Source organism: Cryptomeria japonica, chromosome 8, assembly GCF_030272615.1.
Source record: "Cryptomeria japonica chromosome 8, Sugi_1.0, whole genome shotgun sequence".
Taxonomy (NCBI): domain Eukaryota; kingdom Viridiplantae; phylum Streptophyta; class Pinopsida; order Cupressales; family Cupressaceae; genus Cryptomeria; species Cryptomeria japonica.
This window is the reverse complement of record NC_081412.1, coordinates 310,078,633-310,091,939: the sequence shown is the minus strand read 5'-3', so window position 1 is coordinate 310,091,939 and position 13,307 is coordinate 310,078,633.

Below are 13,307 nucleotides of genomic sequence, written 5' to 3'. Positions count from 1 at the left end.
GATTCTGGATTCCATTATTTCAGTTCATGAAAATATCCATTCTCTAAAGGTGGCTAACAATCAGGGTTTGTTTCTGAAGTTAGATATGGAAAAAGCTTATGATAGAGTGAACTGGCAGTTTCTCTTAAGGATTATGAAAGCGTTTGGATTTGGAGAAAAAGTTATTCATCTTTGCTCTCAATTGATGGAAACTTCCTCTTCTGTTGTTATTTTCAATGGATCCCCTTCTAGTTTTTTCAAAAGTACCAGAGGTCTTAGACAGGGGGATCCCATTTCCCCTATCTTGTTTACCATTTTAGCTGAAAGTTTGGGTAGATTCATTTTTTAAAATGTGGAAGAAGACAATCTCAGAGGACTGAAACCTTCCTCTACCAATTTTACCTGTACCCATGAACAGTTTGTTGATGATTCAATTACTATGGGGGAAGCTTCCATTAGGGAAGCTAAAAATATGAAGAACATTTTGAATATTTATGAATCTGCCTCTGGTCAAAAAAATAATTGGGATAAGAGCTTTTTGTTCTTCATCAATACCCCTGTTCAAAGACAATTAAGGATTGAAAAAATTCTTGGTTGTAAAATTGATGAGCTTCCCTCTACTTATTTGGGGCTTCCCCTTTGTATCAAGCCTATGGATAATTTTTGGATTAAGTTGGTTGACATATTCAACTCCAAACTGGCTGGTTGGAAAGGGGTTGTCCTTAGCCAAGCGGGCAAAGTTACTTTGCTCAAAGCTTCTCTCTAAAAGCTGTCTGTTTATGCCCTCAGTTTGTTTAAAATTCTTAGAAAGTTTGCAAAAGAAATTGAAAGAATCCAAAAAAAGTTTCTTTGGTCGAGAGTGGAAGTCAAGAACAAAATTCCCCTTATTGCTTGGAATAAAATATGTTCGCCTAAGGCCTCTGGAGGGCTGGGTTTAAGAAATATTAGTTCTATGAAAAATGCCTTATTAGCTAAACAAATTTGGAGAATGAAAGGGGAGGAAAGAGAGTGGAATTTAATCTGGAGAAACAAATATCTTCACATGCAACCCTCTGAGGAATAATTCTTAGATAAGTCTTTTATTATTGAAGGTTCTGCTATATAGAATGCAGTTCAATTGGAAAAAAGTTTGGCTGCAGCTGCTAGAATGTGGAATCTAGGAAATGGTAGAAGTATAAGATTTTGGAAGATGGATGGATAATGGATAAACCTCTGGAGGAAATTCCAATCCTTTATGATTGGAAAGATTGGTTCAAAAGCAGGTTTGGGGGTTTGGTCAGAGATTACTGGAGAAATGGGAAATGGATTGATTTTAGTCAGTAGAGTCTGGAGTTAAATTTTCTCGAGGTTGTGCTTTCTTCTAAAATTCTTAGAGACAACAGAGAGGATGGTCTGATATGGAAGGAAACCCCGGATGGGAAGTATTTTGTGTCCTTGGTCGTGGCTATCCAAAACAAAGTGGAAGAAACTCCTATTTGGGCTAAAGTTTAGAACAAAAAGTTAGTTCCTAAAGTTAATATTTTTTTTTGGATCTTTATCCAAAACAAGGTATTAACTTTGGACAACCTTCAAAAATGAGGATTTGTTTTTCCTAACAGGTGTTCTCTTTGTTGCAGGGAAGAAGAGTCTGCTTGCCATATCCTCCATCAATGTACCTTCAGCCAGGAAATTTGGAAAATTATTTTAAGCAGGTGGAAGGTAAGTTCGGTCTTTTTGAACTCTCTTAGGGATACTTGGAAGCAATGGCAATGCCCTAATTCCAACCCAAAGATAGTGGAGCTTTGGAAACTTATCTTCCCGAATATTATCTGGAATATCTGGAAAGAGCGTAATAACAGGATCTTTAGGGATAAAAGTGACATCCCTAAAGTGGTGGTGGATAAAATTTACAGGAGTATCTTTGAATGCATCAATGGTACTGATGATGGACCGGTTGCTAAAGAAGACTTCAATGACAGGTGGAACCTCTCAACTACCAAACCTAGTAAGGAGAAGGGCAGAGAAGGTCTTATTTGGTGTTTTCCACCTCAGGGATGGCTAAAGGCAACTTTGATGGGGGCTTCTAAGGGGAATCCGGGTAAAGCTGGTTATGGGGGCATTGTCAAGAATTTTGCTGGAAGTTGCCTAGTGGCAGTTGCTGGTCCTTTGGGGAGTCAAACCAGTCATTTTGTTGAAGCCTCAACTGCACTGAACACTCTTATTATAGCTAAGGACCTAAATCATGATAAATTATGGCTTGAGGGAGACTCACTTAATATCATTAAGTGTTTGAAGGGGGAAACCGAGCCATCGTGGTCTATTGAAAACATTATTTTTAAAGCTAGGGAAATCATTGCTAGTTTTGAAGCTATTATCATTGAACAGGCCTTTAGAGAGAAAAATATGATGGTGGACTGTCTGGCGAACCTAGGCATTAACTTCGATTCTCAAATAATTTGGCACAGGGAAGATATTAATATAAGTATTAAAGAGCTCCTCAAAAAGGATAGATTTATGGGGAAAGAAGGACCGCATAATCATGATAGCTTATATGAGTAATTTATGCTTTGATGGAAAGGTTATGCTTACCTGGAAAAGTGGAAGAATCCCAATCAAATATAATATCACTACACACTTTGTGGGTCATCTTTTTCAAAATCTTGAGCGACAACGGGAAGATTTTGAGTTTGCAGAAGAACAGAAGTGAAAGTCTGAATTTGAATATAGGAGGAGATTTAAGGAGGGAGGAACCGGACAACACATCCAGATGGAAGGACATGCCGAAAGTTTGTTCAAAGCTGGAAAAAGGTTCCCTTACTAGTTCCATGGAGAAGCTGGTTGATTACGACAAAGGTAGGGTTAATCTCACTATCTTCAAAATCTCTGAAAATTGGTGTAATGGGTCCTTTAAAATCTATGGTGTTAGGTTCAAATTGGATGCAGGCCTCATCGCAACTATGACAGGTATGCCCCACTCTGGGCTTAATTTCTTTAGAGATCTCAAGGTTTCCAATAATGTGGTAAATTTTTTCCAGCGTAAGCAAAAGGAGAGGGCTAAAATTGGAAAAGCCACAAGGGGTTATTACGAAGCCTCCAACATCAAGAAAATCTGGAGCTGGGTTTTGAATGCCATAATGGAATATATAACTGTTGAGGGCCGCTTTTCCAGGGCCCACACTTATCAATTTGTGTTATTAAACCACTTTAGACATGAGAAACGGGTATCCCTGCCCTACTATCTCCTTAGGTCCCTTTCTAGGTCTCTCAATAAACACAGCAAGAATCCCTCAAATCCGGTACTCCATTGTGGGCTTTTGCTGCTCATTTATGAGCACTGTAAAACCCTTGCCATGCTAGAAAACAAGAGGTTATCCACTTCTCCAGGGAAAGGTAAGAGAATGCTGGAGGAAGGGGAACCTAGCAAGGAGGAGGCTACCTCCAGGAAAAAAAGCAAGAGTGCCATTGGGATGAAAGTCCATGAAGATAAGAATGACACAGAGGAAATTGGAAAAGAGGGCAGTGAAATGGAAATGGATGAGTCAGAGGGTGAGGACAGCTGGAAAGATGAGGAAACGGGAGCAGAGCATGAAGAAGGTGAGAACGAGTCTGACAATGATAGCCCAATTCACAGTGCTAGACTTGACAACAACAACAACAATAGCCAACCCATGGTGGATGTGGATGACAAGGATAATGAGGAAAAAGATTTGAATTCTGAGAGGGAGAAGAACAAGGAACCTGAGAAGGATATGGTAAAGGATAGTTTGAGTGAGGAAAAGGAAAGCGCTGGAGAAGGGTTATTCTTGGATAACCTTAAAAAACTTACTGAGGCCAGATTGGGTTATGACAGATGGACTTATGAACTATTGAAGAACCTGGAGAAAAATGGGAAACAAATGGATGAAAAAAGGAAGGAAGATGACAAGAATTAGAAGTAGTGGAAGGAGGAAATGGAGGAGAAAGTTAATTAAATGGCTGCTCAGATTAACTTGCTGGAAGAAGGGAAAGTGGCGATGAAAAACCTGTTGGGTATTATCCCGAATATCTTGTATGTTGTCACTAAAAACCTTGAGGATATCTCGAAGGTCCTTGATAATTCCAATTCTCCCAAACCAATGGTGGACCTCAACATTGGTGAAGATGCTATCGAGATTGGAAGTGGTGAAGCTACTACGGGTGGAGCTGGAAAGAGAACCGGAGCGAGTGTTAAGAAAGTTGTAGCTGCGTCTGCTAAGGAGATCCCTAATCTTAGGGAAAATATCAAAGACCTGTATGGGATTAGCAATAACTTGGCTAATGCCCTGAAAAATATTATTTAGTTTCTTTTGTCGGGTTTGGCCGGATTTTGCTGGTTTTCGGGGCTTTAGCTGGTTTTCTCTAGTTATTTCGCTGGCTTTTCTTGGGTTTGCTCCTCCTGGTTGCTTAATGCTTTTATCTTGTAAGGTTCTTTTGTAAAGGGTTTTGGGGTCCCTTCAAAACCTATTTTTACCTTAATAAAAAATAATCAGATCCATAGCAGCAGTATTATCTTTCCTTTCCTTGATTTGTTCCGGAGTAAGAGTCCTTGTAGGTTCATTGTATTCAGTGATCACATGATTCCAGTAGTGTTCACCTAGGGATTTTAAATAGAGTTTCATTCTTCCACACCATAAGATGTAGTTCTCCTTAGAGAACTTAGGATCCTCCTTACGCATCATCTTTGATATTTCCCTAAGTTGGTTAAGCTTCTTCTGATTCTACGGACCTAATGCTTTGATACCAATTGTTAGTCCCAACCAGTGCTGAGAGGGGAGGGGTGAATCAGCACTTAATCAAAATTTCACAATTTAACTTTTATCTTAAATCTTCTTTCATCTAAGATCCAACAATATACTTAATCACTGAAGTAAAATATGCAAGCATGAAAAGTTGACAGTGACACCAACACGTTATCTCGTGGAAACCCAATAGGGAGAAAACCACAGTGTGAGTAGGAACTCACAAAATTTGCACTCTTTTGGAGTACGCTTGGTTAAGAGCCATCCCTATTAGAAGATTACAAAGACAATGTTAGGTGCCACCCAGTTAAGGGATTTTGTTCAAGGTTGGTTAGTGCCTTTACCCTATTAAAGGTAGCCTGGTTAGAGGACTTAGAACATCAGCTAAGATGTTACCCGGTTAAGGGATTTTACAATAGGGACCTGTTAAAGTCCACCCAGTCAAAGGATTTATGTTACAGTTGTTAGAAAGCAACAAATGGATGATTTGTTGAATTAGCTACTGATATCTTGATCAGATCTCAATATGCATTCCACTCAATACACACTGGTTGTGTCTTCTCTACACAGTATCGGTTTCCTTCTTACACCTTCGTCTATTCACTTAGTCAGTCATCTCTCCTTCAGCACTGCACTCTGTCGGTCCTCTGACCTTTGGCTCTGCACTCTACTGGTTCACTGTCCTTCAGTTTTTCCGTCAGTCGGTTCTCTATCCTTTGGGTCTGCACTCAGTCGGTTCTTTGTCCTTCGGCTCTGCACTTAACCAGTTCTTTGTCCTTCGGCTTTGCACTTAGTCGATTATCTGCATGTCGACTCTACACTTAGTCGATCTACCTCACACATACACTCAACTGTGCTAACACCTCTTAGCACTTCCTCTCACTTTTCTCTTCACCCTGGATCGCCTTCAACAAGATTTCCTTGTTTCAAATTTCACGATCAAAAACTTGTCGAAAGAGCTCAAGAACTCTTTATACATTTTTTGTCCTCAATCACATCAATCAAGGATTTCAGAAGATTTCAAATTCAAACTCTCCCACTCTTTCTCTGTGCACATTTCAGCAATTCCGCCAAGTGTTCAACTAGTTCTGCCACCGCATCTTCCAAGTATAGAAACCTCTAAGACATGTCTAGTCAAATAAATCTGAACCAGAGAATCCGCATGTTATCATGCTTGACTGCATGGTAACTAAAAGTTTACTCTACCAACAAATGATTTGGCGTAGATGCAAGCCTACCAACTAATTCTTTGCCACCACAACTAAATGGCCAATCACTACTCTGAAACTTATGGTGATTGCATGTCTTCCTTCAGTCATACCGGTGTACCGGTATGTAACTGCACTTCTTGCTTTACCAGTTCATTCTTTGGTTGTCGGTTTGTTGTGCTAGCATCATGTTTCTCCTATGTTTGCTAGGGAGTTACCCGTTGGTTGGAACAAACAAGTTTCTTTGCATGAGCCACCTTTTGTGACTTCACCATCATCAAAGTGACCGATCTTCCTAAATGATAGATCGGTTGCCTTACTTTATCTTTCCTTGAGCTGAAGTAACCTTTGATCATTTAATACCTATTCATTATTGCTTAATGAAAAGCAACATCACTTTACCTATACCACTACACCGGTTAGTATCTTCACCGGTAAGTGTTGAACATCAATGAGAAACCTTAGCATATATACTGGTTTTCTAGATTGACCAGTTTTGTCAATGCCAACAATCCAACAACCTCAATATGTAGTGGGGTATTATGTGGATGATTTAAAGAGACATCATTGTGTTCAAAAAAAGATATGTTGTGTGGAACTGTCATATGGGCCACCATGGCTTGGAATCAATTAATATCTAGATCATTTGGAACGGTTGTTTTGATAAGATTCTACTCCAAGATATCCTTGTCTTTTGGTGAGAGTTCGAGCAACTCAAGTATAGGTATATGAGCGGGTGTTCATCGTAGTTGGTCGACCAAGTTATATTGAGTCTTGGGGAGAGTTGTTGATGTTGATGTGCTCCCTTTCAAGACATATCTGTGTGCTCTTGTTGTCACATTTATAGATGCATTTTCTTGTTTGTCTTTGATTTTTATGACATTCACTTGATTGTCACATGTTAATATGTGATTGATGGTGTTTTCATATATGTGATTAATATGAGCTCCTTTGGTATTATTGGACATTGATTCTCCTCCATTGTTGTAATTGGGAAGAGGATTTTTGAAAGCTTCATGGTCACTATTGGTTTTATGACCATCGACCATTAAGTCGCCCTTGTCTATCATGTTTTGAACTATGTTCTTCAACCTCATGCCATCATTTGTATTATGCCCCTTGTTTCGATGATAATCACAATAACGTGAGTCATTCCACCATGGGGGTTTGACTTGGGGTTCAAAGTTGCTTGTGGCTGGCAATGTGATGATCTTATTTGCCAATAGCTCTCGAAACGTTGATTCTAAGGTTTGTCCTAATGGCGTGTATATTCATCGATAGGGGAAAGTATTAGTGTTGCCTCTTTGGTATGTGTGGTTCCCTTGGTTGTTGTTGTTATTGCCTTGGTAATTCTTGTTGTTGTTTGACATTGAAGCTCCTTGGTTGGTATTTCGTTGATAATTGTTAGTGCCTTGATTAACACTTTTTTGATCATTATTGGATGGTGGGTTTCCTGATAAAGTGAACACTGGTTGTTTAGACTTTACATTGTTGGCATCGATTACCCCATCATTAACAAATGTTTTTATTCCTTGTCCAAAATCTGGACTTGTCCGAATTGTTGTTATTGTTTTGATTGTTAAAGGTGTTATTGTTTGACGAATTAACACCTTCCTTAAAAAACTTTAAGGTCCCTTTCTTGATGGAAGCTTCCTCTACTTGGATACCATTTTCTATCAATTTTGCAAAAGATGGTATACATTGTAGTTTGAGAAGATAACTCATTTCACTATTCAGATTGTCTATGAAGATTTGCATCTTTTCCTTTTTAGGCACATCTCGTGGATACCTTGCGACCATGCGTCTCCATCGTTGTAGAAACACCATGAATGTTTCATCGTTCTTTTGTTTCGTGTTACACACATCCAACATGGTGATTCCATGTTGGATGTTATAGGAATATTATATTATGAACCTATTTACCAACTCATCAAATGATCTGATGGGAGGTGTGAGTTTTGACAACCACTCCATTTTTTGCCCTCCCAAACTTCTTGGGAATAATCTCATTAAGTATGTGTCGTCGTGAGAAAACTCTAAGCTCATGGTACAAAATTTCCAAACGTGATCATGGGAATCACTCTTACCATCATATTTGTCGTACTTTGGTATATTTGAATTTAGGGGAAAAGGTACCATGTTCAATCTTATATCAAAAGGATAAGGACAAATGTCATCTAATGAATATCGTACCGTGGTCCCTTGTTGCATGTCCTGCATTTATCTTTGAAGTGTTTGGAGTTGTGTAAGAGCAGCTAGGGGCGTATTTGTCCTTCAATGGGGAGCTTCCCCTCGTTCATTAAGATTGTCTCGATTGCAGGCATGGTCTTGTTCGTGAGTGTTGTCTTGTTCATGGGTGTGATTTTGGTTGCGTATGTTTTCTTGATCATGTGCCTCTTCTTCTCTATGTTGTTCTTGATAAGCATAGTTTCTCGATCTTGTTCTTGAAATTCTCTCATCTATATTCCTTAAGTTTTCTGTGTCGAAATCCTCAGGAATATTAACTCCATTTCTAGGTAGCATGAGTAGATTATTTTCCTTATCCGCTTCTATAAGTCTTTCTACAAGTTTTTGGAAAGACGCATTCTCTTAACATTCTTGGAGAAGTTCGTTGGTGATCTTTGTTTCTCCCATATTTGCATATTCATCAAAAGGATTGGACAGTCTATGACTCATACTTGATTCTGGTTGTGATTCCTTCTTCTTGTTTTTTTGAGATCGAGTGATAGTGGGCATTAATATATCTCTACCGTAGTGAATTCTTCTTATTTTATTGGGGTTCTTGGTGGAATTGGTGGTTCAGGTCCAGCCTCATTGTAAGTGATAAGAAACTTTGGAAACAAAACGTGGTTAATCCTTCCTCCACTATTAAGGCGTTGGTTGAATGTTGCTTTCTGAATGTAAGCCCTACTTCTCAAAGGCTCTTTGTCAAATTTGTTGGTTTTTCCTTGGATATACAACTGCATATGGCGTAAGAATGTGCGATGTGATGTAAAGAGTTGATGGTTGATATAGAGAAATTTATTCCTCTTGATAAGTGCCTTAGAACTAGGTTGTCTCTTCTTCAACTTAGTCTTTTGATGAAGACTTCTTTTCAAAATATGGGGAGTGGTCATACAAAATGATCAAATATTGATGTTGATGTTGGATATGGATAATTTATTTTGAAAACTCAAGTTTACTTATCAAGTAGAGGTTTAGTTTGATTCACCTCTACGACAAAGTATGTCAAATGATATGAGTCAAGTTTCCTGATGTAGAAACTTAATTTGACAACTTGAGAACCTAACTAGGTATTGATGTTGATAAGATTGTTGGATGATGGAACTCTTGATCACTCTATTTGGATACTACTTAATTTTGTTGAATGAAATCTTATCTCAAGATAGTTGATGATTTGATACCTCTTTCTAAATATGCTTAGTTGGAGTTGGAAATTCTCTTTTCTCTAAGGTTGCTCTTTGCTCTTTGTTTTGAATTGATTGTTGTATTGGTTGATTTGCAAGATGTTTTAACATTTGTGACAACAAGACATAGCACATATTAAAACAATGATTATCCCTATGCTAAACATTGAGTGTATGTTTTTGTGAGGATGTTTTCAAATCCCCGATGTTTGCACTGGTTTGATTTACAACAAAAGACACATCAGATAGACTCTTTATTGAAAGGTGATTGACAATATCATAGCCCACTAGTCTCGATACTCCATCAGCTCAAACAGCCTTGTCACCCCCTAGAGGGTGCCCGTTTTTTTTCCTTTTGCCAGAAATTAACCCAAAGTGAATTACTTCATAGTTGGGTAGTTATCTTGGGAGATATATGGTGAGTAACCTTCGGGTGGATTCTTCCCCACCCTTGCACTATGATATTGTCAGTGTTTGGCAACTGACTCAGCTCAAAGTCTCTATTGCTATGGTTTGTAATCAAGCTTCCATTCGATCTTCAATGATAAACTCTCTCGGGGGGCTTCTCAACCTTTAGAACAAAGGCTTTATGTATCTTAAAGATATTGGGGGAAGGCTAATCACTGAGCAAAACTATTGGAGGGTACTTTCATCAGCCTTCACATTTGATTGTAGTGGGTTGGAATACTTGGCGATAAAGTCATTTCCCACTTAGGTCATTCCCCTCTCACCAGCCTTAATGGCGCCCTAAGAGAAACTCAAGAGAGCAGCCCTTCTAAAGGGTTTAATTGCTTGAAGTAAAAGAAAGCATGAAAGAGTGGTTTGGTTTATTGGTCACCCAATTAAGGGGATAGCATATACCTACCACTTTCGAGACAAGGCAAATAATGTTCTTTTTATCCTTTTCAAAGCAATGATTGGCTAAGACCTATTTGGAGATGTTGCTCCAACAAGCATGGTGTTCTTTTTAGTTCCACAAAGCAATTTGTTTGTTTAATCTAGAAATGAAATCCCGATCAACTTAAAATAATGTATGTTATTTTGAGATGGAAATCGCTTTGCAAAACGAAATGTGGATTGTTCATTTTAATCTTGCAAACAAGTATTGATTGTGAATTTTAAGCTTTGCAAGAAAATAAAGATTGTTGTTGTTCTTTTTATAACCCCAAAATTTGAAGTGTGAACCTAACTTGCAAGAAGGAAAATGTGAAGTTGTTATTCTTTTTAACCTTGCAAATTTGATTCTTTTTAAACCCCCAAATTAAAATTTGAGATTTTTTCACCAATTGAAACTTAATGAGGTTATGTTTAGCTTGAAAAGAAAATGAGTTAATTTTAGCCAACTTTGAAAAAGCTAGAAAAATTAAATGCAAATCCTACTTTAACTTCTTCAATCCTGCATCAAATTGTTAGACCTGCAAGAAAACACCAGTTAGAAAAATCAAACATCATATGGTGGGCTTCTCCAAGCCTAATTTCAAATCTCGGTTACAAATCTCCTCTGTTCAAGCATAAAATCGTACAAGGTTTCTCACCTACTCATACGACAATTCAAATACTCCCATATGTCAAAACAGTTTACTCGTGCGAGTTTAAATACTAGCTTGTACAAGATTAGAAAAGAGACAGAGGATAGAATAAAACTAGAAAACATCTCTCTATCTTCACCATAAACTCGTACGAGTTTCTTCACAGGCCATATGACAAATGGTAGGTTCTCGTACGACAAAATAGGAACTCTCGTACGAACTCACATGAACCTGCGGAAAAATTGTTAGAAAAATTGGATTTTAGGGGTCTTGCCCCACAGTGGGTGCCAGTTAATGTGTGGTTAAAATGTGGGGGATGTTGCACCTACAAGAAAACACAAATCACACACACACATGAGACATTATGTTAGTGAAATCAAGAGATTGAAAATGCAACCTAATCTAATTGTTAGTCCAAGAAATCTCAAGATTGCTAAGCCCGTCCCATGCTCCTCTATCTCTAAAGATCTCTAAGATTCAAGGTGCCCTCACTTGGAAGAGCACTTGATCCTCAAGATGACAACCAGAGAACGAGTTATGAATGATGATTCTAGGATCAAAATGCATACAACTAAGATCCTAGCTAAGATGAGATGATGGATGGAGATGCAAGACACAAGATGAAGATATAAAATGAGTTCCAAATTGAAAGATTAAGTGAACTAATTAGGATAATATGAAGATGATATATGAGAATGCTATGAAAATAAGATGAATTAATCTAGCAAGATATTCTAAACATGTATTAAAAGAACTAAGTTATAATGCAACTAAGACGGCCTAAATGCTTGGTGATGGGGATTGAGCTCCTTGATAACTTGCACAACACAATTAGACTATAGATTGGATGCAATAGAAGTGGATGGATCCTTAGATTGAAGAAATGGGCTCTATTTATAGAGAAAATAGAGAAATGGATGGCTAAGATTGAGTAATCTCAACAAGGGCTAGGATTGAAAGTTATTAATCCATGTGAGGGATTCAATTCAATCCCAAGTAAATTAAAAAGATTTTAGTAATCTCAACAAGGGCTAGGATTGAATTATAGTAAATTAAAAAGATTTATTTAGCCAAAAGTGGATGCAACTTGCATTTGTACGATTTTGCAAGTGGGGGGGGATTTACAAATAAATTTTGATTTATTTAGATGCAAAGGATATTTTAAATAAATGTAGATTTAATTAAAATGGGAAAGGGAATAAATTGATATTTTTAATTAATTGTGAATTTAATTAAAATGGCTAGAAGGGGGGGTATTTAAATGACTTAGATAGAAGAAGGGTATATTTATTAAATCTTAATTTAATTAATAAGTGATTAGAAGAATGGGGATATTAATTAAATCTTAATTTAATTAATAGACGATTTAATGATGTTTAAATGAATAAAAACCATTTAATTAGTTGTGCCAGTTTTAAGTGTCTACAATAATAATAAATCAAATCTCAATAATAAATAAATAAAAGGCTTATATAAATAGAAACTAATAAATAAATATAAAAATCATATCAACAATAAAACATAAACATTAAATAATTAATAAATCAATAAATAATAAAAACAATAAATAATTAATACAAATCAATTAAATTAATCCCAATTAAATAAATTCAAAATCTCAACAATAAATTAAATATCAAATAATCAATTAAACACTAAATAAACCAAATAAATAAATAGCCAATAAACAATAAATCATTAAATTAAATAAATCAAGCTCAGTCAACATTAATCAAACCAATAAATATAAAATCTCAAGAATAAATTATCCAAATAATTAAATAGCCATACTATACAATAAATTAATTCAAACATTAATAAATTATATTAATCCAATTATTAATTAAATAATAACCACATCACCTCAAGTAACCCAACAAGAGGGGGGCAAACACTGACACAAGACTCTAACCACCAACTTGTGCCACAACACAAAACTGACAAGGTGAACAACTTAAGCCTAGAGTATGAGGGGGAAACATATGCCATCTCCAACAACTTTCCATTAGGATAGGATACGCTCAAACATGTGAGACCAAGTGGAGTCGATGTCTGATACCTTCAATCCTGCACCACCACCAAAACATAATACGATACATATACAACATATATGCATCAAGATTCCAATTGCGTCATATGTTGGTCACTCCATGGTTGCAGGGTTTCCAGTGCTAGATTCGTTGGAGTGGCAAGATGAGGTTGCTTAAGTTGAAGACGATTGGATTAAGGTTGAAGGCAAACATTCTAAGAGGTCCTCGCCTTCTTTTGACATGATCCTTTGATCCCACAAGAAAGGTTCCATAGGGAAATCCTAAGTTAGGGGGTTTGTCTTTACCCCTGTGGGCAGTTGGAACTTTCTTTGTTTTTTTCTCTCTGTTGCCCCTTGTATGTTATGGTCTGCCTGCAGTTGGTTCATGGCTTGGTTTTACTTTTTAGGCAGCTTTTCTC